The sequence below is a fragment of the Trachinotus anak genome, unplaced genomic scaffold (genome assembly GCF_046630095.1).
Source record: "Trachinotus anak isolate AG129_WGS33_773 ecotype Australia unplaced genomic scaffold, CSIRO_AGI_Tana_v1 ptg000034l, whole genome shotgun sequence".
Taxonomy (NCBI): domain Eukaryota; kingdom Metazoa; phylum Chordata; class Actinopteri; order Carangiformes; family Carangidae; genus Trachinotus; species Trachinotus anak.
In genome coordinates this window covers 4444222-4471653 of record NW_027273885.1, presented here as the reverse complement: position 1 = coordinate 4471653, position 27432 = coordinate 4444222, and the positions used below count along the sequence as shown (strand labels likewise).

At 41.1% G+C, this 27432-nt stretch overlaps 1 long non-coding RNA gene across 1 annotated transcript; it reads left to right on the top strand.

Annotated features, from left to right (window-relative positions):
* The first annotated feature begins 7252 nt into the window (after window positions 1–7252).
* On the top strand, window positions 7253–18158 carry LOC139614467 (uncharacterized). Its single transcript, XR_011687046.1, has 3 exons — window positions 7253–7550; window positions 15840–15991; window positions 17566–18158. It is a non-coding gene; the product is annotated as an uncharacterized lncRNA (long non-coding RNA).
* Window positions 18159–27432: the final 9274 nt, after the last annotated feature.

The window sequence follows — 27432 nt, the reverse complement described above, 5'->3', positions numbered from 1 at the left end:
GCCTGCAGTATTTTTTCAGTTAATTGGACAGACGCAGCTTAAATAGGAAATGGAAAGTTAGAAAATGTACAGTACACCGATGCATATACCACTTCAATAGCCTTTACTTAGACACGTTTATAACAGTAATGGTGAATCTCTGTGACAAGGATTTTAATGAAATAGGAAAGAGTCCAACAATGCATGTTGGAGTTTAAGATCAATGCAGGAAACTAAAGGAGAGGGACAAAAAATCTCTCAAAAGCTTAAACCATTAGAATCAATACATACAAACCCATTAACACATTTACTATTACTGCCATTTCCCTTTTTCTCCATGATGGTGTTGTAATCCTCTGACCGTGGGAAATGGGGTCAAGTCTGATTTACTTTCTTCTGTCCCTCTAAAGTTCATCTTTTTCTGGTGCTCCTGGCCTGGCAGCAGCTTTCCAGTTCTTCTTCATGTCCTTTGCTGTGGTCACCTGTAGTTTGTCACCCCCTGGAGGCCACTTTGGGTCACTTGGGTCACTGATCAACCTTGAAACCTCTGCCAAGTGAGAAAACACAATGAACTAAATAACACTGAGCTCCATCAAGCACACTGCTCCAGAAACCTCCAAAATTCTCCAATAGGGTTAGGGTTGGATTAAGGCTATAGCATGTCATCGTCACCACTGTTATACTGTTTACTCTGTAAATAAGTAGATACATTTTTTAAAAATCAAATACACAAAGTGTTTCACACGGCAATAAAACACACATGAAAACATTAAAATGCTTAAAACAGGTTGATATAACAAGAAAACTAGATATTAATAGAATAAGAAAACAAATCTTACACTTACATTACTTATGTACTTTTACTACCTTTTCTATTTACACCTTCTATATTCTACCTTTAGGTTCAGACTTTGTGTGTGTATTCATCACAATGTAAATAATTAAAATTAAATTTTTTATTATCAGCACATTTGGTTTTCACTGTAGTTGTACCAGCTGAATGTGACAATTAAGTTTCTTTGATCCGAATCAAACAATGAAATGAAAAATAATTCTATACCCATAAATACGTAAATACCTCCTCTTCAGATCATTCACTGATCTCTGCGTGGAGGTAGTGTTTCTCTATGTTTTGTGAGTCATTTATTTTTTCAGACATCACTAGAAACCCCAGCCTATGACTCACGGCTCAGTGTTATGTCTTAATCACCAGTTCAAATGTAAATGTTACCACATTATCTGAAAAAAACACAGGCTATAATATTCAGCTGCTCTTTGATTAATTCAGTGGAATTTTTCCACATTATCAGGTGCAACAAGAGACCTCTCTTGGTATTTGAACAGTCAGGTTCCTATGTCAGAAAGCCAAAAATCAACCAGGGTAGCATAAGCAGACCATTAACCTAGCTGATAGTGGACCATTGCCACCATTGAGCAGTGTATTTATGTTGGGGACCAGCCAAGCATTGGCCTAAATGAACTGCAACATCATTTGGTTTGGAACGCCGCTGAAGAGAGACCAGCCAAAGAGCAGGTGACTGAATTAGCCATTAAAAAAATGGAGCTTCAGGACAAAAATAGCAATACGGTTGTTAATACAGCACTGACAAACACTGTTTTCACTCAGCCATTTTGCCTCCGTGCTTTTCTGAGCCTCCTGGCATAGTGGGTTATTGTGAGAGAATTCACTGACATTGCCCTTTCCTTATTCATGCCTTCAGGACCCGTCCTGATTGGCACTATTGTCTCAGAAAACGCCTGCTGAAACTATTTTATCTTTTCAATTTAGCTGTTTCACCTCTTGTATTGTGTTTAACTGCAGCTGGGAAAGTGTCTGGGCTTTGCCTGGGGAAATCAGTTCAATTCCAATATTTCTATCATTCAGCATGAGACCAGCGAACGGCTGAGGCATCAAGGGTACCGGCAATGTCAGCGGAGTTGTATTGGCAGCATCCTGCAAGCTTGCCAAGTCTTAGCCCGGCTTTAATGGGTTTTCGCTCAATAACAATGAAGAGACAGAGAGCACCGTAAAGACAGCATCAGCCAATCCTTTCTGAATCTTAATAAGGACAGATGCATTTTAATACAACTGGTTCTGTGCATAAGCTTGCTTTCCAAGTCGAGCTCTCATGCACTGCCAATCAAACAAGTTGCAGTCATTTACAGTCTGGCAAGAATTTGGGAAAATAGCCCAGAGGAGTTATTGTTACTGTACGTGTTCGCTGTATGAGCAAGGGAGCATGAAGGCTTTTCTAATTACAGCTGCTGAGGAGGAAAATATGTCCCAAACAAGCCTCTGCTGTAATCGAACCCAGAGCAGCCACACCCAGCTACACCATGCATGAACAATCAAAAGGTTCATGCTGTTTTTCATGCTTTGGATGACATATCAGGCCTTGGACAATCAATCATCCCAATGCATCAATGTAACTCAGTGTTTACAGAGTGGAGGCAGCCTATTGCTGTTGTGACTCAAGTGAAACTGTTCATGCATTCTGTCTTTATTGCGCACTCAATTATTGATGCCCCAGCCGCAGTTGGACAGTTGCAACAGCTTGTGTGCAAACTTTAGCAAGCACTTCAGCAGTTATGACATGTGGCATGCAGGATACATATATATATATAGTATATGACGAGTGTACAAATATAGGAAAGCAGGTGGTGTGAGCTAAACAACAGATGCTGCATTGCATGGCAAAAACCATGGGCTGCTGGCATGGCATAAAGTGGGTTAGTGGGTCGGAGGCTCACACTGATAGGAAACATATACTTTTTCACGCGCACACACACACACACACACACACACACACACACACACAAGCTGCCTGTATAGTTTTTTATTTATTATCCTCAGCCTTTAGATGTTGAGTCAGCGTACAACACCCAAGAGGTAATAAAACATACACACACACGGGTGGGAGAACGCTCAAGTCTTCAAGCTGGATTCAGACTTGAAAAAAGAGTTTCTGTGCTCTCATTTGGGAAATATAAAAAGGTATAATAAAGTAAAATCAAAAGAGAGACATGAATTATTACTCTTGCTTTGTCTTTGTCTTGTGAAATAATAAAGAAAAGTTGGTCTTCACTTGATGCTGTTGAGGGTTTTAAGGGGAGAAAGTTCTTGCTGGCTCATTCACACAGGTTCACCATCTGTCAAGCACACTGTATGGAAGCGTCATCAGCAAGGACAAACAGTGAGCTGAAGCCGCCTGTGAACGCATGAGAGGTAATGAGAAGCTATCAGCAAATTGTGACAACCCAGAGAACGCCTGTGTGCCCCCTCCCATGGAGGTCAGATCTATATTTGTGCTATTAAACACCATATTTTCACTCATCTAGAATCAGCTTCAAGTATTCAGTGCAGTTTTATGGGTTATTCTATAATGAGATGATGCAATTCACTTTTTTCTGTCGGGCCACTTTTTGCTAGCAGTATTTCACCTTCTGAATTCCCAGTTCCCAGACTGCAGCCACACCTCCCATTCAAAGCACTACATGTGTTTGGCTGCACTGCAGTCTGGTTTACAGAGGTTCTGCTGTGGGAAAAATTGATATGTCTGCTGCCTCTGCAATGGATTTCCACTCTGTGGGACGACCTAGCATCCACTCAAAGTGGTGAAGGGAAAAAAAACATGCCTTTTTATTGTGAGTGACTGATAACAAATGTTGACATACACTGATAATATTTGAGAGGGATTATCGGACGTTGATCCAGGAAAACAACACACTGCTAATAGCTAGTTTTTTATCATGCTTGTGGCATGGTTAACAGATGGTTACTTTGGTCAGTTTGTTCAAGACTGAAATATCTCAACAAATTTTGGATGGATTGCCATGAAATTTGCTGCAGCCTGATATCCAAGGTGCTCAAAGAATGATTCCTACTGACCTTGGTGATCCTCTGACTCTTAATGTAGTTTCTACCATGTTGTTCAAATTCGTGATATTGAGTGAAATTTCTCAACAACTGGGTGGATTGCCATGAAATTAATGTTCACCTGAAGAGTAATTGTTCAAAAGTTAAACTTTCCACCTAACACCAACATGTTGTCCAAATTGTGTCAGTTGCTTTGATTTATAACAAAACTAACAGAATTCCCATCAGCCTCAGCTGGAGCTGCGACAATTAACTTATTTAATCAATTAGCTGAAGCATCAATTAATCAACATTAATTTAGCAACAATGTCGACATTGTGCTGCTTCTAGTTTCTCAAATGTCAGGATTTTAAGCTTTTCTTTGTCATAGGCTATAAGATAGTAAACTGAATATCTTTGGTTTTACTTTTTTATGACAAGTAGGCCTAATCAAAAAAGTACTTTTGAAACAGTCAATATTTAAAATGATTTTACAGCTCCAGCCTCAGCTGTGTTTAGCCCTAACCAGCAAATGTTAGCATGGCAACAGGCTATGATGGTTAAAATGGTAAACATTATACCTGATAAACATCAACAGGTTAGCTTTGTCACTTTGAGCATGTTAGCATGCTGACATTCAAAACGAGCCCATTGGTCGTCTGTGCAGTAACGGTTAGGACCCACAGTTATGTGAACCCACATCTTGTTTATGTGAGAGAAATCAGTTTGGGAGAGAATGCAATGTGAAACACTAGTTCTTTCTCCTCTGTTTCCCCCCTCCCTTTGTGTTTTAAAATCTCCTCCAGCTTTGTCCCTCTCAGTTGTATGCTGATGGCAACAAATTGTGGTGAGACCCATTTCCCCCAGCGTTTGTGTTTCTACAGCGAATTGCCTCATCTGTTAAAAATGGCGAGGTGACGCATCTGGAGGGATGAAACATTTATCGGAGGACGATTTTTCATTAAGGCAAGGAGAGAGCTTCCATCAATATTTCAATGGCCCTGCCTGCCCTCAGTGTGTCAGTGTGCGCAATCCTCCGTGTGTGTGTTCCTGTACGTTTTATAATGACCCCATGTCTTCACAGGGATGGATGAAATTCCTCCACAGCAAGGATAATGTGGCAGACACTGGGTTAAACTACTAATAAACAGAAAAATGCTATTTTATTTTCATGAAGTGATACATGTAGTCTTACAGTTTAATTTCCCTTTTATCCAGCTGAATCTATTCTACATTATCCCTCATAATAAAGATGTGTGTTGGTTTCTATGCTTTACAGTTTCCAGTCTCTCGACCCTGCCATGCTTCTACACGCTCACGTGCCATCTCCCCTCTCCTCCCAGACGTCTCCCACAGCAGCATCTCTCCCTGCGTTTTGCTTCTGTTGTAAACCGCTCTCCTCCGAGCATTTTCAGCTGTCACACTTTTTCAGAGTTCACGGCGCTGGTTTTAGTCCCCTGCATTAAATATTCATAGAGGGAGAGTCAGGAGAGGCAGGTTTGCCACGTGAGCTTCTGTCCTCCACCCATCTGACTTCCATCCCTCTCTTCAAAAGCCCCTCAAATCTCCCTGTCTTTCTCTCTCCTCCTTGTCGTCACTTATTGTTGTCCATAGCCAGATCTGAATAATAGCACGCTCCTATAGGAAAAGACATGGAAAGGATGGAGAGAGAGAAAGCTAAAGAGAAACACCACCAAAATATTTAGTTAGGTATTTATTCACACCTATGGTACCACTCTAAGTTAAACAACAAAATTCAAAACACTGATGATGCAGAATGACTTGTTTCATACATGTTTCACTAATACACTGCTTCACCAGATGAATGCAGCAGTGCATCTTTTTTACTTTTGCAAGTTCAAAAGAAACCAAGTTTAGACTGGTACTTACCGCCTCCAGGAAATATGCCCCCCCCCACTCTGAGTCTGAGACTGGGAAAAGCTTTCACCTTCTCTCACCTCACCTTTTAGGTTACTTAACTAACTAACCAGCCATATAAATAAAATCATTACAACCTTAAATAGTGTAACAAATAATTTTCATTTATCTATTGTTCATATTATTTGATTTTTTTTCCTTTTGTACTTTTTTTGTCTTTCCCATTAGACTCATTAGACTCATCAGACCATTGTCTCACTGTGCATGTATTCCTGTCTACTGTAGGTGAGAGCACATGAACAGGTTTTTAAAAAGTTAACATTAATTTACAAGTTGTTAAAACAAAACTTTGTATTTTACCTAATTAAATACAAAGTAGAAATATGGGAAGCTGGTAAATGCATGTAATTGGTTAATTCTTCCATGATGATCTCTGTCTGATCACGGCTGAGTCCTCTCAGATTCCATTCGTATTACACATCATTTTAAACAGAGGCAGGACCCACAGCAACAGAGCAGGAACCAACCATGATCTGATTGACCCCAGGAAACGTGGATCCAGGTGTTGGGTCCTCGGGTTTGGGTGGACCTGAGAATACCTCTATCTTGAACACATAGCAATGGAAGAGTGGCAGAAACCACCACCAGACAGGTGCAAGAAGCTTGTACAAGAAACATTCAGAGGCTGGCATTGTTGCCAAAGGCTCTGTAACCAAATACTAGTCAAAGCTGCCAATAACTGTGTCTGGAGTACATTTGGTGTTTGTATTATTTCACTAGTATAAATTATTGTTTTGTTCTTTTGTTCAGTAACCTTGGACATTTTATTAAATGATTATTATTCTGGTTAAATTGGTTGATTTGCATCTATCTCTGAAGATATTCTGAAATATAAACTTGAAATTCAGATGTGCCCATAATTCTGACCAGGATGGCATCAACACAATTATCTCAGAAAGTTAAGTAAAAGCACTTCCTGATTTCATAAGTTATCAGCTTCATGCAGCCTGCAGCTCTTTTTGGAAAGATAATGAAGCATATTGTTTTAACCTAAGCCTACTGTGTTTTTAAGTGCAATTTTTGTCTATTTTTCATATCCAAGAAAGCCTATGTATGAGACATTATTAAACATCTTCTAGTTTCTGAACAAATGTGCTTGTTTAACATGAGACTAAAACACAACCTAAACTACATCAGTTCATACGTGGCTGGAAAAAAGTTTTTATTGTTGTCCTGGCCCATATAAAGACATATTTGATAACAATAACTAGGATCTACTTTATGCAATAACTACAAAAGTCACCATAGTCCTTCTACATCTTATCAAAAACATCTGTGTGAAGTGTCAGGTCTCTGGGCCTAATCGTATGGAAACTATGGACTTTTTAGTTTGTTATACTTCTTCTCATTGGATAGGGCAAATGTCTGTCTTGAGCTGGAATGATTGACAGAGGCAGTAGCCAATAGCAGTGCATTCTACGACTACCGGAAAATCGTCATCGGGCTTTTCCGCTTAGGTGCGCTCGCTGTTTACACCCGAGTGTCCTGGAGTAAAATCTGAACGGAACCTTGTTAAGAGAGCTCCAATCCGAACACAGTAAACTAACGTACCCACAGCCATGAACCCGGAAGTAGGAAAAATGGCGGAAATGTTGTGACAAGTGATGCGAGGAGTCGCTGGACAGTCTGCAATGGAGTTTATATGACAATATCCACAGCTTGGAATACTTTTATGAAAAACCCTTTTGATTTTTTTGATCCGAGGACACTTACGGATTAAAGGGATAATCGAGGAGCGGACAGATGATCAGACTCCGCGTCAAGGCCGCTTCTCAAGGTAGGAAGTCGCGACTGCCTCGCTGGTTTTGCTAGTTTGCAATGCTGGTAAATATGAATTAATTATACTGTTGTGCTGATGGATGTTAATGAAATGAACCGTATAGCTAAGTGAGAGAATTGTTACCTGGTTAATGCCGACTTTTACTGCAAATGTCTCTGGGATGTTCAGTATATATACAGTGTGTTGGTTGGTCTTTGAAAAGCATGAGATGGGCTAATCGGTGTTTCATGGTGGTGCTGTGTCATAACTTTTGTTAAAAACATGAATCTTTTTTATTTATTTGGATCCCTATCTACTGTTATATATAATTATATACAGTCCTTTACATATTTATATATAATTGTGCTATGTATAATTCCTGTAACGTCATTGTAGGGTCTTATAGTGAGTTCATTGTGACATATCTTGCTTTATATTTAATTCATTATGCGAGGCCGTGTTAACCTGTCAGGGTAAAACTTGCTGTTGGACCTGTGTTGTGTGTATTTTGTATGTAGCCTGCTCCCATGCACTGTTTTCCACTCTTCTGTGGTCTTTGTGGGCAGCATCAGCGTGTACAGGTGACAGGTGGTCGGTGTGATGGAGGGATGTTGTTGTCGTGTGAGGAGGGAGGAGAGTGGTAGACAAGTGGAAGTTATGCATCCACTTAGCAGGCTTCACTCCGGTCCTCATCCCCTCTGCTCTCAGCTTCCATTAAGATGGATCAGTTTAGCTCTGTCATCACGTGCACGTGAGTTTGTGTTGCACAGCTCCTTTAAACCCACTGAAATACACATGAGAGAATAGACTCTGTGTATCACTCCCACATGTTGTGTGAGCTGCATGTGAAGTGTGACCCCATCCGCAACACACATACATACACTAACACCGGTATAGAGAGGACGCTATGTATGGGCAGAGGGAGATGGGAGTTGAAGTATGGAGATGTGAAACATGCGGGGGCGAAAAAAGCACGAGTGGGAGTGAGAGAGCTAGAGATGGCATGATGTGGGGGGGTTAAACACACCGGGTAATGGAGAGATGAGGAGGGAGAGAGATGATGGGAGGGCATATTAATATTTGATCTTGCGGTGAGAGGGGGTTGGCGAGGTGGGGAGGGCCGTCCCAGAAGTCCTTGTGATGAGTGGTGCTGTAAAAATATTTACCTTAAACACAGCACAGTGGGACATGAGCAGTAGGGGGGAGGGGGCGAGGGAGACGAGGAAGAGGAGGAGAGTCCTTCCTTCCTTCCTTCCCTCCATCTTTCCTTCCACTCAGTTGTTGCTTACTTTTTTTTTTTCCTGCTTCCCGTCAGATAAAGTGGGTCAACATTACACATCAGTACAACGCGCTGCAGGGGAGGAAGAGGGGGATTTAAGCTGCGAGAGAGATGGATGGGGATGACGGGAAGAGGTAAGAGGGAGTGCAAAAAAGTAAGAGACTGTGCAAAGAGAGAAGGGTAAAGTGTGATGTTGACACAAAGAACAGAGAGAGGCAGAGGCTTGAGAAAGAGCAGAGGAGGAAGGAGGAGTGAAGAGGAGCAGGGAAGGCAATGATTAATTCATCGTACTGTTTCGGTGGGCCGTTGGCTGCACAGGTCTGGCAACCGGCAGGCCTTAAGAGGCTGCGCATGATGGAGAGTCAGCCATTACACATGTTTAAAACACCGCCTCCCTGCACTCCAGCCATCCTCGTTTACATCCTCGGGTTTGTGCACTTCTGCTTTCAAAGTGCGGGAGATGATGAAGCGATGAAGGAGGAGAGAGAGGGAGAGAGAGAGAGGGAGAAAGATGAAGAGATTGAAAGCAGGATTAGCTCGGCCATGTGTCAGCCAGCGCCTGTGGGTGTATTTACCCGTATCCAGTATCTCTGAGCACATGTTTACCCACCTCGCAGACATCTAAAGGCAACCTTGTCATATTTCCCTCAGACAGATCTGCCTTCCCCACAGGCCGACATTAGCACGGCTCAAAGTAGTCGCTGACTGATTCCTATTCTGAGGGGAGGTGTCGCCGACACAAATACAGGTGATAAAAAACATGAGGGCATGGTTTGGTATCTTGTAGGCAGAGATTTAGTAACACTAAACCCATTATAAGTCACTTCACTCGCCTTTATACTAGAGGAGTAGTGGTTCACAGCAGAGTTCAAAAGATGTGTGTATATATATATATTATATATGTTTTAAAGGAAGAGTTCACTCAAAAAGTGGGTTGTTTTGAATAATCCACTCACTTTACTCTGCATCTTTCACTGGAACTACTTTTTGCCAAAGAAATAGTCCCAAAGAAAACTGTGAACGGTGTGTTCTGTGGATTATTCAGACTATCAGGGGCTGTGTTTCTGAGTCCAACTGTTGAATTTTTCAAATGTAATTTTTCACTGTGCTGAGCAGCACAAACCAAATTCCCTTCACCTCCATTGCACTGCGGTGGATCTGCACCTTTTCATGGTGTTTCCATATTGTATTTATTCGATTACATTTTCTGTAGATTGTTTCTTAACACGAATGTGTCTGTCTCTGCACCACCAGGAATCAAATGGTGGTGAATTACTCGGCTTGGTATCGAAACTGTGTTGATTATCTGCAGAAATGCGAGGGTTGTGCAATCTATCTAGAATCTGATCAACCTTTGTCACATATACATGAAGCTAGAAGCAGGGCAAATAAAACTTAATATAAATGTATTACTACAAATCATGATGATGATTATAAGTTAGTACATGAATGAGGAAAAAAAGTCAAATATCATATCGTAATAAGAATCAGGGATCTGATGATCGATCACAGGGATCACTGTCCATCAGCATAACTCTAAATAGGTATCAAAGAGTGTGAAGGGTCTGATGGTGATGTGTTAAACAGGTTCTTCTTTTTTTCCAGCATGTTTATATTTCCTGAAATAAAGGATAAGGCACCAATATACACATAATGATATAATATCATGATACCAGCCCTGTTCTTTTATATTTTATTGGCCTAATTTAAGTATATGGAGTCCAACCATACTGGAGTCAAAACCCACTGTGTGTAGGTTTTTCACTCACCAGATTATTAAATTCCCAGAAAACAATCAGAACACACCTCAGTCTTCTCAGTAATAGCAAACCTCAGCACATAAAACTCAAGCAGGGGTTAGTGTGTGTGTTGTTTTTTTAAATTGGTTGAACTGACCTTTTAATGTTATTTACAAATGTATGAAATCGCAAATATCAACACAAATGAACCTTTCTGTGTCTCTTGTAAATACAATAAAGGGGTAATTCCAGGTCAAAGCCATTATTGAAGCTTCTCATTGGCTCTCGGGGGAGAATTTGACAGGTTATGGAAAGATTTTGTGATGTTGATTTTTCAGCTGCAGCCCGGTGACAGGGAGACAGTTTGTGCATTCAGCCCAGTTTCCCCTCCTCTGTGTTTACCACTACATCACCTCTTCCACTCTCTGTTTAAGCATCTGCCAAGACAAATCCAGCACATCCCCGGCTGCTCACACTGTGCAGACCTTGGTGAACCACCTCTGCCTGATGACATCCAATCCGGGCCCACCTAGGTTCTCTATGAGCCTGCCAGCCTGGATGAAAACATCAGTCCTCTTCTCAGGCTTTTCAGAAAAAAAAAAAAAAAAAAAAGAAACACTACAAAGCAAAAAGGTCTTTTTAAGTCTGGTGTCGGGACACCGTCGTGAGCGCGTCGACGTGCTCCTCGTCGACATCAAACGGTTGGCAGAGGGTTCGCCAACCAGCTGGTGCAGATGGCCGCACTCAAACGGGACATTCTAATGAGGAGCAGGTAGGGCATTAGCAGTCTGGGCAGGGGTTCAGCGCCCAGGAGACCACAGCAACACACACACACACACATATACATGCATCTCCAAGCAGCAAGTATGTAGTAGAGAGGAGATGTGTGTGTGTGTGTGTATGTGCTTTAAGGAGTGAGCAGGGGAAAAGGAAACCAAGACGGACTCTTGACAACTTACTTCATCCTACAGACATATTCACACACACACACACATACACATACACATAAATACATAATCAGCCCATAGCCCAGTCCGGCAGTGCAGCATGTCAGAGTTAAAACAGCATAAGACAGGCTCATATCTCTGTTACAGTGGTTGTTGGGGGGCGGGGGGGGTTCTCTCACTCTGGGGTGGAAAGTGGGGGTTAATGGGTTCATCAGCTCCAGTCAACAGCAGGCTGCCACTGCCACCTAGTGGGCTTCATGGGTAAAACGTCACCCTGCTCTGAGAGCTACAGAGTGTATGAACAGTGGAACCTGCGCTATCTGGTGTTAATGTGAGGAGTATTTAGGGAATTACAACTGGTTACAGACAGGTGAGAGATTTAAAGAAAGGCTCAGTAAACAGTTCGGTGAGCCTTCGGTGTCACCTGATCTCAAGATTTTGGACCAGCACCATCATCAAAACGCCTTATGGGTAAATATCTCTTGGAGAAATGGCGTCCATCCCTCCAGCAGAGCCCCACGCAGTCTGAGAATCCAAGACAAGGGCCGCTGAAGCTGTTGTGGAGGCTCGTGGTGATGGTGGACCAACACCTCACTAACACACATTATGTCACCGTTTATTTCCTCTTAATTTGTCAGGCATCAGTATCAATTCAAGTCAACTTTTCTCCATATTTTTTTCCATACTTTCTAATACACCAGTGTCAGACAGCTATAAAGGAATAACAGTATTTACCTCAGAACAATAGGCCATTAAAATGAGTGATAGTGAGATTAAAACAAGGTTCAACTTTCCAGAAGAGAGAGTGAGAAATATCTCCTCCCAGAGGCCTGTTCATCGGCCAATAAAACAAAACAGCAGTTGTTTTGAGGAGATTAATTCTGTGCAGATTTTCCATCTGGAGAAGCTGTAGAGGATCCTCAAAGATTTCACTGTTACTTTCCTTAATATATAACATGCCGTTCACAAAAGTCCTCTGAGGTCGAAGCTGTTAACAAAGTGGCCTCAGTGGCTAAAAGTGTCTCCGCTTCACCGTAACCTGAAACATGCAGTGTCCTTATTTTACACATGCACAGCAGTTTACTGCTCAGTCTGTTAAGACAGGTGGATATTTTCTGTGGCTCTTGAGGAGCTTTGTCAAAATATGGTGGTGGTGATGTCACCAGGGTTATCTCAACATGTATAATACAAAGTTAGCTGAAAGATGAGACATGATGGATTTGATGATTTTTTACAGTGTTTTTAAAGCCTGACTCAGCCTTAGAGACTGAAAGTCAGAGTATTTCATCTTATCTTGTTTCACATCTTTGATTTTGACCAGTTTTTAATCTGTCTCTTGTGGACTTTATGAAAATATAACACTAGATCACTGGAGTCATAACTTGTGTGTCAGTTCAGCTTTGATCTGGATTTGACTGCAGTTACCTTATAGACAATCACACATTTCTCCACCAACAACCAGAACTGCTGTAGACGGCATTCCAGACTCACAGGTCTGATTTCTGTGCAGTGGGGATCTGGGGCAGTGTATAGGCAGTGTTTGGCCAGCAGAGGTCTGTGTTCAGCAGTGTATGTCCTGCAGAGCAGAACAAGCTTGTGTGGATAATGTTGCCTTCAGGCATCATTGTGAAACTCCTACGGATTTAAGGGAACACACTATATTGCATAATTAGTCTCAATTCACAGCTCAATACAGCTGTACCAATTGTGTCATTGCTATGTCACATCTGCTGTTGTTATTGTGTAATTTTTTTTTTTTTTATTCTTTCTATTAATTATGAGCACAACTGTGTGTATTTAGTGTTTCCTTCCACCTGATCTGGATTATTATCATCTGGATCTGCACCAAGTTGTACAAAGTCATAGATATCAACACCATAAATATTTCTGATTTGTTACATCAAGACCCAAAACATTGTTTCCTGAGAAATTGAGGAATATGTTAAAAAATGAAATGACAAAAAAATTCCTGGCTCCATCCCTTTCACTGGATCCACACCAAAATTGAATGGGTTCCTCTCTGGCCCACGCCCCATCCCTCCTCCAGGTTTGGCAAAAATCGGTTTAGTACTTTTTGTGTAATCTTGCTGACAAATGAACAAAAAAAGTGAAAACGTAACCTCCTTTCTTCAATTAATGACAGGAAACCTTCATTCTTCCTTAGTTAATCATGATACCCCTGATGATTATACAGTTCTCATGAAAAACAAGAACTAGAAACTGTACATGTTACAAGTTTGTACAAAAGCAAACCAAAAAAAACCTTATTTTATAAAGTGAAGCTCATTATAGTTTATATCTCACTGACTGAAAGCGAGAAAATGCAAATGTGCACAACACAAACTGCTAAAATTTATATTAAACCATATATTTAAATTAATCATACCATCGTGAGTGAAATTCTGCTGAGCTGAGGTGAATAACATCTCAACTTCTCTTTTACATTAGTTGTTTGGTTCAGAACATTTCCATCCCTCTGGTTGAATTTATTACTCTTTTGGTTTTATTTGTGCAGTGACCTTTTAAATTGTAATTTCTCCAACTGTACTTGAAGGCAGCAGAGTACAGAAGTTCCTTCGAAACTACAGAAAAGAGACTGACACTTGGATGTAATCTGAATAAACATCGGCCAGAGAATTGTCTCAACAGTTTTGTTTTGTTTGTAAGGCATTTTACTTTGAGCTGAACTTGAAGTAACTTTAATATTTTGTTTCTGTTATGTTGTTACTGGTAATAAATCCCCCCTCTTCTTGAATCATCACACTTGTTTGCAGACGTTAATTCTGTTTTATGTATCCTGGATATTTTGGTGGCTGAGCATCTGTTCAGAGTGACTCAACCTTTTCCATGTGAAAGCTTTCATTTACTATCTGTTCATGATTATTGCCCTTTGTTCTGCCTTCACAAGGATTGGATTTATTGGATATGTGACACCATAAAAACCAAATCATGCCACAGCAATTTGATAGATGTCAATAAAGCCCTATTTCAAAAGCAGCGTATCCTCGGGGAGACCATAATGAGCAGTCGATCACAGAGAGTGAGGCTGTGGCACACTGCTCCGGACAGGCCCACAGAGGGCACAGGATAAAATCATGGAAATGTTTATGAATTTAATCCCGAGCAGCCACAGATGTTTATGGATTATTGTTATAGTTATATACAAACTCTTGTCAGTGCAGTTTCTGTGTTGTATTTTCAGGAAAAATGAAAGTGTGTCGAAGACCTCCCAGGAAAGACACCTTTCAAATATTAACAAAATCATATTGTTATGTAAAATATATATTCAGTATACATTACTGTTATTGCCTATTTGTTTGAACTGACTTGAGAAAGGGGTTGATTTTATTATGAGAGCCATACAAAGAATTTTTAAATATGTTTAAGCAATGAGTGTTTAGAAAATTTTTAAACTTTCAAGTTTTTTGTGTTGATTAAAAATAAATTAATAAAAACCTGTAAATAAGCAGCCAGTAAAATCTTATCAAATAATTTTTTTTTTTTTTTGGAAAGAGTCAGCAAACCTGATAATCATCCGCGTCCATAAACTGCGGCTCTTTTTCCTGGACCCGTCTCTTCTGTGGCCCGTAAACCTGGATCATATGGGTTCACCATGGGTTGAAATCAGTCACAGTCTGTCTAACTTAAGTCAAGCGGACAGGGATGATGGGCTTTAGGAAACCATTCATTGCGGCAAACATACACTTTTCAGGCCCCATTGAAAAACTGACCTGCTGAAATGATCTGAGGGCAGAGGATCTGTTGCAGCTATAGCTAACTGCCCCCACGTGTTTTTTTTTTTTTTTACCCCTCTTCTGAAAGCTTTTACTTCATGTGAACCAATTTATCAAGTTCTTACTGTTCAAACTAACAGATTTTTTTAAAGTTTTAAGTTGTTTTTTTTTTTTCAAAAGCAATAAAAATGATGTTTGAACTTGTTACAAAATGAAGTTAGAAGTTCACAGACATCAGGCGTGTTTCTTCATTTTCAGCCTCTTTCAGGCTTCTTTAAGGACCAAAGTGGAAAGAGTATCTGTGTCATCCTTTACACTTTGTAGATGTGAGGTTTTATTTAATCTCTTTTCTCATAATGTCAACCAGCCTAAGCTCAAATCTTCTAAGCTATCTTAGACGTTGGCTGTTAGAAGCTAGCTTCATGTTTGCCTCAGCTTGCTGGCTAAAATGCTTTAGCCACTGTTACCATTGTATTACTACAACAGTAAAGTATATGGATGAATAACATTACATGGACTGGCTGGTGCTGGTGTAGTTTAATGAAAAGATGTTAGCTGCAGCGCAGATAACAAAATAAATCTAAACTGCTTGTTGTCTTCTGGCCCAGCGAACGCCTGGTTCCACGGCCTGAATCTGGCCCAGATACAGCACAACTGTCCGATGCTGCTTCCACATCTGGACCAATTTTGGTGCGCACACAGAAAATCTTCCGGCTGTCAGCCAATACAAGAGGATACCAGCCAGAACCTGCCCAGATGTGTAAGTATATGGGCCAGACTCGGGCCAATGACCCAGTGTGTTTAGCCACCAGTGTTTTGGACTGTTCCAGGTTTCCATCCAAATGTTGTACAAATTTTAACCAGATTTACAGAAAATCAGCAAATGAAAATGTTTCTGTCCACTACTGGTTTGTTCATGGAGATAAAAAACTTAATCCTTAGTTGGGTGCCACTAAACTATTACAGAACTATTACAGTCAAACCTCAAATGATGGAAAACTATGTAGAAAAGATGGTGGAAACATTGCATTTCTTTTTGTTTTATTTCTCCACAATTCATGTAAATCATGTTTTTTTGTTTGTTTGTTTTTTAAACCAGGTCTGTTGACATGTTGCATTTTGCTTTCATCAAAACTCCAGATTCTCTACCTCAGCCAATTAAGCATAAAACCTTTTTTTAATATTTTGAGTTTTCTTCAAATTCCTATGATTTCCATTTTAAATGCACAATGAAAATATGTATAAAAACCAGGTAGATGGAAACACACAGTGATGCTATTGATATTATGCTGATGTTATAAAACACCAAAAAAATTTATGTGAAAAACACACCGTGGAGCAATCAGTGCAAATGAGGAACATGGGAAATTTTGCAAGACTATGATTAAAAGCTAACTACCGAGACAAAAATAAATATGTGAAAAATGAAAAATACAGTAAATACAAGATTTAAATAAACAAAATTTTAATTTATTTTACCAACTGATTGGATATTAAAGGAAAAAGTACAAAGATTTATGTGTTATTACGCTTGATTTTAAAAATGTACCTGAAATTAGGATCTATTGATGTAAATCAGTAATATTTGTGACTTGTCTGAAACTTTACTGGCCTTTGTCAGTTTGGGGCTCCATACACATCTTCTTTAATCATAAGTGTGTGTGACTGTACATGTGCACATCATGTGTGTGTATAAATATAAACAGTTTTATATGAAATGTTGCATACATGCGCATTTTTACTTTCGCCTGCATTTTCTAGTATCTGCAGTACACATAAGAGCCTGTTTGTTCCCATCCAGCCTGTGTGTGTGTATGTGTATGTGTGTGTTCCTTCATCCCTGCCAGTGTTGAGCCAAGGGCCCATCTGGCTCCTATGAGGGCCGCTCCTTCACGGTGCCTCAGCCTGATTCATGGGCGCTGGACAGCCTCAGCTGCTATCCCACTTCCACCGTTTTACATCACATACTTCTCCAAAAGAGACTCTGCATACCTCCCAGCTCCAACCGCTCCCCCACCGACAGACAAGCTCTGCAGAGACGCTACGCTTCTCTGAGCTGGCCATCGTTTACATCTGCATCCGTCCATTTGCTTGACGAAATCCCTGCTTGTTCTTGGATCTGGAGTTCACTCTGCAGAGCCATCATTGTCTCTTCCTCTCAGGGATTACCAGTTTCACCTCTGATGCCACACACCCTGCGTGCCCCGCCCTCATGGAAGGACATGTGTCCAAATTACAACAAACTTTCCCCTCTGTGTGTTGATTTTGCTTTTTTTCTTCCTCTTAAATCACTCTGCATCTTAATTACTCACTTTGTTCCTCTTGTCTTTTCAGCTTTCACACTCTTCAACATGATGTAACCACAAGTGCAGGGCCGCCAGTTCGGCCTCAGACTCCCGGCCAAACCTTACTGTGTTGGCCGTGTAACTCGAAGGCGATTCTGTTGCACAACCCAGAGCCATGAGGCACTTATAGAGTCTCAGATATGCACCCATAGGAGCTCAACTGTCATCACACAGTAACACCACAGACGACAAAGGCAGATAAATGGCATGAATTGCTGCTGATGCGACAGTGTGGCATGCTACGGCCTGTAACACACTGTACAAAGAGCCACACTGTTCCTACATCTGTGTGCATTGTATTTGACTGTTCTGAACTAAAAACACTGCAAAATAATTTGTCAGTGAAAACATGTTTTTCCCTTTAATTTTCTTCTGATTTAATGACCACACTTTTATAATTTATAAATCCTAGAAATAGAAATGATCAGCACGTGAAGTAGGAATTGAAGTTTTGCCAAAAAAACTAGTCTTCAAGTGATTCGTGATAACTTATCTTTATCTGTGGAGTGAACTTTATAAAAACAGATTCCTCTACACTGTAAAAACCCATGATCAGTTATTTTAAATAAACCGTTTCATCTGCTTCTGTTGTCAGAGCCTCAAGTCATGTGTTCAGTCTTGTAACGTATGTGATGAGTTGGCAAAATGTCCAAACGATCTTTCACTTGTTGGAGTATTATTATTTTCTCTTTGTGTTTGGTCGAAATTCCCCAGAAAGCCTCAGTTTTTCTATTTTGAAGACAGTTACATAATAGATGTTTGTTATGTGTCTTTATATACACATGTCTCAGATGAGTCACATGGTTTCTCTCATAAAAATACAACAGTGGAAGTCATGATGAAGACTGGCGTCCACGGTAACCACTCCCATAATCTCTGGGCATAAAAGACGGATTGTCATATTGACACAGACGTGGACTGGTCTGAACGTGGCTTCCAGCAGCACCAGTAACAGTTACATACTGTAGCGCTGTACTGTGGTGCAATCAGACTGCTTTAATGATACCAAACAAACACAAATGAAACTGGGAATCAAAGTATTAAAATACAAATAAATTGAAAATGGTGAAAAGTGGTTAAAATGTTAAGTACTTAATTAACAAACAAAGTCAAAAGCAAGTTTAAATATTAAATTTTCACTAAAGTTTGCTGACTTAAAATGTGAGTTTTCTCAACTCCTTGATGTTTGAATGTAATTTGGTTGGGGTTGAGAGACAAAGAGCATTTGGATGCACTCATGCGGAGAATACATAATCAAATATCTACAGACAATTTCAACAAAACCAGAGACATAATGTCCCAATATCTGACTTGAGGCTTAAGAACTTTCAAGTGATAAAATGCTGTTAAAAGGGGATACAGAACAGGTGAACCCAGGTCTAGACAGAATGAAGTGGAAGATACTGATTGCAAAGTACAGGAAAGCTCAGGCTGGTAGCGGAGAACCAGGAACTGAGGCTCGGGCAGAGACAGGTAGTGGCCGGGGTAGTGCAGAGAGGTAGGAGACGGGGGCTAGAGTCGGAGAGCAGGGTAGGGACGGGGGAAACAGGGAGCGAGAGCTGAATGCTGAACAGAAAAACTGGTGACAAATCTGGCTCAAAGCTTGGCAACACTGATGGGTGGCAGAGTGGAGGTGGTCTTGATTGTGGTACTGTTTGCAGCTGCTGGAGTTCTGCTGCGACTCCAGCACACCTGTCTCCACTCACACACACACACACACACACACACACAGAGGCAACAGGTTTAGGGAGACACTGAACTGAAGCTGGAACAGTGTCTAAAAACAGTAGGATACAAGGTTCACACTGTGCAGAAGTGTCACCATGTCACAGAGGATGGAGGCCACTTAAACACGGCAGCAGTGCACACCTGAGCATTTCATCAGTGTTTACTTCAGGTGTTTCGGGTGATTTGTAGTTGGCATGTTTTCCTCTACATTAGTCGTAACTTAAAAGGTGATAATTGATGTTTATATTTGTGGGAAGTGAAGGCAACATCCTCCCATTCTCTCTGCCAGTTTACATATGAACTATAGTCTTTAAAGAAATACTTCAATGTTTTTGGAAAATACACTTATCTGCTTTTTTTGCAGAGAGTTATGCAGTGAGATAGATAAAGTTCTCACATCTGTCAGTTCAGTTTGAAGCTACAGCCTTTAGCCGCTTAGCTTAGATGAACAAAAAGACTGGAAACAAGAAGAAGCTAGCTATGTGCAGGGAGACACTTTTTGTTACCTTTGGACAGAGCCAGGCTCCGTTTCCCCCCGTTTCCAGTCTTTATGCTAAGCTAAGCTAACTGTCTGCTGACTGTACACCTTTGTACATCGTAAAGGACGAGGACACACGTCGCCGCTCGGCGCCCAGAGACGCTGGCTCACATAGAAAATAACCTCTGATCATTTTGACGTTCTCACCGCTTTCCTAGCCCTCAGCAGCAAAGTGCCAAGCTATGCCCTCACAATAACGTCACATACGTCAACAGTTACATTTGTTGTGCACTTTTTTTGATGCACCCGATGCAGTAAGAGTTTCATGCTCATGTAAATCCCAACAAAGCCAAATCGTAAACTCCATCACTTCCTGTTATCCAGCAGATTTTTCTCTTTTTCCCAGGAAATACCAACAAGCAGACGAAGACAGACGGGGGACCTGGCTATTGAATGGCTCTCATCAGTGGGAGATGAAGTAGAAAAACAGATATGAATTGTTGCTGCTCTTTTGCTTTAAACTGAGCCATGGGTAAAGAAGTAAATCCACATGAGCAGGGTTTGCTGACACATGTCTCTGTGTTGGTCCAGATGACTGTCAGGAGAGATTAGACAGAAATAAACCCCTGCCAAGAAGTCTGTTTGAACTTGCAACGTTTTTTAAGTTCTTTCCTGTTTGTGCTCGCAATCAACACTCAATCGCATCACCTGGTTGTGTTGCAATGGTTTGTGGCATGTTATTGGACTGTGATATTAACACTTCAGGAGGCCCTGAAGTCACTGTCCGGCTTCCGACTCTTCCCTTCGCCGACAACCCTGACACACACAAACACACAGGACATGTGATTAACTCTGGGCAAAGGAAGGCCCGAAGAGCAGTGCCATGAGAGTCTGCAGAGCGGCGCTGCGCTCGGATTGATGCAGTCCCTCCGCTCTTGTTTTGCCAGCCTTCATTTCCTAGAAATTCCTGTCTGACTTCGTTCCTCCAGCCCCTTTATCTGTGATCTGCGTCACTGTCTGCCAGTTACTTTTGCCCGTGCACAGAAACACATGCAAGCCGCAACACACATACTTTGGCTTCCGCTGACACACATAAAAAAAAAAAAAAAAAAAAAAAAAAAAAACACTGTACATATTGTTGTCTGTAATCCTCTGCACTCTCTCTCTCCTCACATCATTTCTCTCTCATCATGTGATTCCATAAAAAAACTGAATCAAGCCGGTCCTGCTTTTCTGTTGGGTATTTTTGCTCGGCTCCACTGCTGTCAAAACAGTCTCTTGGCTGTGGTTTACCCTTAAAGTGATACTCCTACACAAAATCTGTCGTTTCAAAAGTAGCTGTCAAAGGTTTGGAGTTCCCTCCTTCGCGCTGAATGGCAGCTGTGGTCCGCTTGGACTCAGGTCATGGCAATCAAGTCCAGCAGTGGCAAGGGTTTCATGATGGAAAACGAGGTATCAAAATATCTTCGTCAAGATATTCCAACATTATGGACTGCCTCTGAACTGTCTGCCTGTCCAGAACTTGTAAGGAGCTATAATAAATATTCTAATAGTAAAGGAATGGTTTGATTTTGGAAAATGAACTTACTTGCTGTCTTGCCAACAGTTAGAGGAGAAGATTGATACCACCCACGTGTCTGTCTGCTCATTATGAAGCCAAAGCCTGAAGATACTTAATTTATCTTAGCATAAACACTGGAAACACTGGCTCTGTCCATATGGGGTCCATGGGGTTGTGTGCTGGACTATGTCTTGGCCAGACCATCTGTGTCTTCATGTTTCCAGCGTGTATGCTAAAATAAACTGACTGTTTTCCCCAAACCATTCTTTTACCGCTGAATCACACGACTGTTTAGCAGCGGTGAATCCACAGTCATCTCTGAGCTCATCTGCTCTTGTCAGCTCTGCTTTAGCATCTTTCAGCTCGTTGTTTTGTTTTAAATGCAGCTTTACCGCATTGGTTCACTAGCACAGCTCTCAGTGGTGTTTTCATGCACAGCATGCGATAGATAGATTGATAGATCGATAGATTGTTTGACTGAGGTTTATAGTATGTAACAGTTTATTGTGACAAGGCTTTAAAAATTCTAAATCTAAAAAAATCTAAAAAATAGTATTCCATGAGGATACCGCCATAAGGATTTGTTCATCCCTACAACGTCACACCACCCGTACGAACATTTCCTGAATTACCAGAAGATAAACACCTAAGAATAACTGCTGAAAAATAAATAACTTACTCTATTTTAATGCAGCCATGCTATGGTAAAAGCTTGGTTATGTTTGTGCACAAAAACATCTAGATAAGGTTTAGGGAAAGATGGTTTAGAATAGAATAGAATAGAATAGAATAATTGTTCACCAGAGTGGAAAATTGTCTTTGGCTCACCAACACACCCGACCACTGGAGATACATACGGCTCCATACAAACACATGACATTTAAAAAAAAAAAAAGGTACAATAAAAACAAGTAAGTTAAAAATGCATAAGTTAAAGTAGATAAATAAATAGCAGTTCAGATCGTGTCTGTGGATTGGTCACTTTTTTAAGTTAAGAATGCTGATGGCATTTGGAATGAAAGACTTGGGTAGAAATAAGCTCTTTGTTACGGTTAGAGGACCTTCATGGTCATGGTGACAATAATAAACTCATGGTCAAGATTATATGACAGTTATGGTTGAAAGACACTTCCTCTTTTGCTCCTGTTATAATTACTATGGCCACCAGAGGGATTTGTCATTCGAACATAACCGAGTCGGTTTGAGGCATTTGCTGAAATCACTGATGTTGCCTCATAGACGAGGTAAGCAGGTCGCTAGGAAGCATATTGGCATGCTACCATGCACACTAATGAGCCAGGTGTTTCTCTCAGGAGTTGATGAAGACAAAAATCTGAGCCAAAAAAAAATGTTGGAAACATGGCTAAATGAATGACAGTGTTGCTCCATGTCAGCTTCTGCTGGATGTGATAAATAGTCAGCTGCTTGTTAACACGGTCCCCGTATCAACGCCAAGGCTGAACAGTGTGTTTACAGCTGGTTCCTACAGTCCCCAAGTGACCCATAAGTCTGTTCCTCCAGATTTAACGGTAGAGTGCTGGATCATATTAAGTATATGAGTAAACAGTGGAGAAGGGTATCATTAGAGATTGTACTGGTCCCATTTCTCCCAGTGGCCCAAAGAAAGATGAATCAAGTGAGAGTTTTCTTTTATATTGGTTCATTTGTTAAGATGATCGCAACTCTGCCTTTTGGTGGCCACAGTATTTCTCTTTGTTCCTCTTTTAGTTCAACCAAAGTAAATCATGATGAAACTTTGTTGATTCCCACGAGACAACAGCAGCTGCAAAGCAGTAAATATATTGGGATCGAAAGGTATTAATCATTCCCACAGGACACAGAAGTACAGAAAATAAGACCAACACAGTCTAGTGTCTGTGAGACTGTACTCAGACACAGCTGTGCTTTTTTTTCAGCTAAATGCTATCTGCATGCTAACATGCTCACAATGACAATGCGACCATGCTGATGTTGAGCAGATACACCATGTTAACGCATGCTTAAGCACTTAGATTAGCATGCTAACTTTTGCTAATTGGCACTAAAGAAACACAACTATGGCTGTCAGTAGTTTTTAAGTATTTGGTCTTAATTCAGAGTATTTGACAAATTAAAATCTCATGATGACATTCAAGGAAATAACCAAAGTTGTTAGCATTCATCCTCTCCAATCCAATTTATTTCATATACAGGTATTTCACTGGCTAAATACAAATTTGACCTGTTGGGGGTGCTAAAGGAAACATCAGGGGATCATCAAAGTTAACAGGCTTCATCCTCTGTGGACCAAGATTGTTTGTGCAAAATTTCACATCCATCCATCCGAGATAAATCAGTCTGGTTCATTCAACAAACCAACATCGCCATCTTTACAAGAAGGAAAGGAAGAACCAACAAGCAATGTAAATAAAGAAGGACAAAATTTACAACTTAGACTGAGACATAAAATGATCAAAACATGAAGCACATTTCTGTCGCAGGGAGGAAACGCTGTCTCCCCTAAATGTCAGACTCCCAGTGTCACCGGAGTAAACCTGAGTTCTTCTTAAAATAACCAACATCCTTTTTTCTCTTCGGCTAATGGGTTTTGAAAGGTTCTCCAAAGCCCCAGAGTGGCATTGTAAACTCAAAGGAAGCCGAGTAAGCTGAAGTAGAAACATGTTACCCACCAAATGTAGTAAGGCACAAGGTTTTCACTCGACAAAAAAAGTGCCGAGTGGACGGAGCCGAGATCGAATATTTAACAAATGAGAGTGATGATGTGGGAGTGTATCGGTTTACAGTTGTGTATCATCTGTTTGCTGTGACTGCCAATCTCTCTCTCTCTCTCTCTCTCTCACACACACACACATTAATCCCACATCCTCCTCTGTCTGCCCCCCTCCCTCCTTTAGATGCCCTCCCTCTCCCCTGTCGATGTGTTTTTCCGTCCATAGGTCCAGAGGTTAAGTTGTCCCCAGCATGTGTTAGTGCTCAGGTCAGCAGCAGCCAGGACCTGTGATGACAGAGTGTGTGAACACTGGGGAGTGTCAGGGGTTAAATGTGTGCACAGGGGTTGTGTGGCGAGCCGGGGCATAAAGGAGAGACACCCCGAAACACTTCCTTCCACCTGGCCTCCTCCTGTGCAGACAGAACAGGCTGATATGATGTTTTGTGGAGTGACATGTAGTGAAGCAGTGGTGGGCAAATATATATTTTTTTAAAAAAGGCAAAGTTCAGTCTCAAAAATGAGGCTAAGTCCACACTACTCTGGAGTTTTTAAGCGCATAAAACAGCGAGTTTAGGAAACACTGAAGGCCTCGTTTTAGTTTGAAAACTCCAGGGTTGCGCTGTGATCTGAACGGGTAAAAGCGATGACTCAGACACCCACAGCTGCTCCCTGATTGGGTCTTATCAGCCCCATCTACCAGCGGTGAAAGCTACATTAATTATGAAATACAAGCATTACTGATTGTCTTTGCTAGCAGCTGTTTAAGTAAGGTAAAGTAAAAATTCTGCATTTTAACGCCACAACTGTCTGTCCTCATTCCTCATTCGTAGCATTTTCTGCAACTAACCAACTGCAGAGAAGTCATTCAGCTTCCTGTTTACACCGTGCACGCCCAGTGGCAGTGAATGATCACGTATGTATGCGTTTTTAGGTGTGTTAGTAGGGATGGAGATCTGGGTGGAGATCGTTTTTTATTTCAAAATGAAAGCGTAGTGTGGATGTAGCCTTAAAGAACCTAAAGATCAGTTAATGCTTGAAAAAATTAAACTTACAATTTAGAATCATTTGGTTCCAGCCAAATGTAGAACAAATTTAACCGAATTTCAAGCAAAAAAAAAAGAAAAAAGCAAATTCCATCCAGCACAACAGTTTGCACAGATGAGTGAGAGTAAACCAATTTTTTGCCTCAGCAAATTTGATAATGCTTATGATAGATAATGGGTCTTTTCAGAAGTTATTACACTCATCCCATAGTTTTCCAAAGAGCTCACTCTGTTCAGGACAAATATTCACATGTAGATGGAATTTTTAGTTTCCATTTTACCTGCTACACCCGGTGTGTCTTCGGACTGAGGAGGAGACTGGGACATCTGGGGTAAATCCACACAGACACAGGGAAAGAGCATCAGATTCACGCCTGTGTGCGATCCACTCAGTCAGTGCCAACTACACGATCATCAGCGTTTTTTAAGTTAATCATTTAAACAAAGAGCCACAGCACACATGGTAGAGACAGATTATCAGAGAGGGTTCACACACTCTCTCTCTCACACACACATTAAACATGGTGAGAATGACAGAAGCAGCTGCTGGCATGATCCGGAGGTCATGTTGGATCACAACACTGAGGAAAAAAACAAATTCTTAAACCCAGGGGGTTGTCTAAGATGTGAGTTACTGGATCACATGGTTGTACAAGGCTGTGAGTGTTTCCTTCAATGTGTGTGTGTGTGTGTGTGTGTGTGTGTGTGTGTGTGCGCGTTAGGAAAAAAGTAAAAACAGAGGACGAGCTGCTGTGTATGTGTGCGATGAGGTTTTAGATCAGAAATGTTTTACTTCTTCTGTTTATTTCACTCAGAGGTGGAACAAGCACAGCGGGAGCGTGTTCGTCTCAGCAGGAGAGTCACTGAAAACATCAGCTCGCACTACACAGGACGTCAAAAAATAATGACCACCTCGATAAATAATTACGCTGAGGCCCACAGGTGTGAGGTTTGAGCCATGGGAGCTGCAAGGGAAGTTGTGAACTGCTTTAAAACTACATTTTTAACATTAAAAAAAATGCAAATTTAATACATTTGCAAAGGTTAACAAGCATCTGACCAGTGTGAGAGGTTTACAGTTGTGTGTTTTTGGAACATTTTTCTTTTGTGAAATGGAAAAAAAAAAAAACACACATTTAGAAAAAATCTGCTTATTTAATTTGGATTTATTTGAATACAGCTGTGTGTGGAGGAAAAAGACCTGTTGGCAGTGCAGCAGCCAGGCTTAGATCCAACCATCCAAAAATTTGTCATTATCTGGCAGTATGAAATGCCATTAAAATAGTTCCATTTAACTACACTCTGGGGTGTATTAAAGAAATAATAGGCTTTTCAGTGCAGGGGAGGCTTCATTAATAAAAGTAATGTAAGAATTCTGCAGGTGTGATTTGTCTTCATCTTTAATGGTACGGACTGATTAAGAAAGCAAACAGAGTGTGTGTGCAAATGAACCTACGTGCAGTGTGTGTATCCGCAGGAGTGTTTGTGCGCACCGCAGGTGATTAGAGCGCCGCCGCTTGTACTTTTCCAGAGGTTTGTTGGCGTGTGCGTCTCAGTGTCCTCTCATTGGCTGAATTATTCAGGGTTAGCAAACAGAGCTGACAAGACTATGAGTGATCCTTAACGTTGTTATTGACTTAGACTTTATTTATAGAGTGTGTGGTCCGGCTGCGCAAGCTGCACACAGCACCCCCCCACCCGCCTCCTCCTCCTCTTTGAGCCCCCGCGAGCAGACACGATTAATCAGAAGAATGTTATAATTAGGCTTAATACCCTCAGGCTGCATGAACACACACACACACACACAGAAACAACACTATATGTGAACATGAACATAATGTATGAATGCATGCGGTGCACAAACACACACACACACACACACACACACACACAGAGGGGGCCCTGTGTGTGTGAGCAGGGTGGATGGGTTGCAGAGGTTTTTGGACGGGCTGGGTGTGCTGTTTGTCCAAAACGCTTTAAGGCCTGTTCTCTTCATCTGAGAGGTTGTTAAACAAAAGTCAGTTTGTTACAGTAGCGGGGGTCAGCGGGGTATTAATACACACCAATGCAGATGTCTGAGCATTTACAGCCATCCGTGAGAAAGCCTGTTGTGTTCAGTGTCAAATCTAATGTCTGGTGATCCCCATTTGTCCGGGCCTATTTTGGTTGGAGGGTTCACATGAGCGCCTTCAAAAGTACACATTTGTCTCCGAGATTCTTCTATAGAGTGAATCACAGTCACTTGCTTTCTTTTTCTCAAGTCGTGATAAAAATAAATACAAAGGCTCCATTTAGTAATTACCAGTGGACAAACAAAAAGTGAATAAAACAGCAGC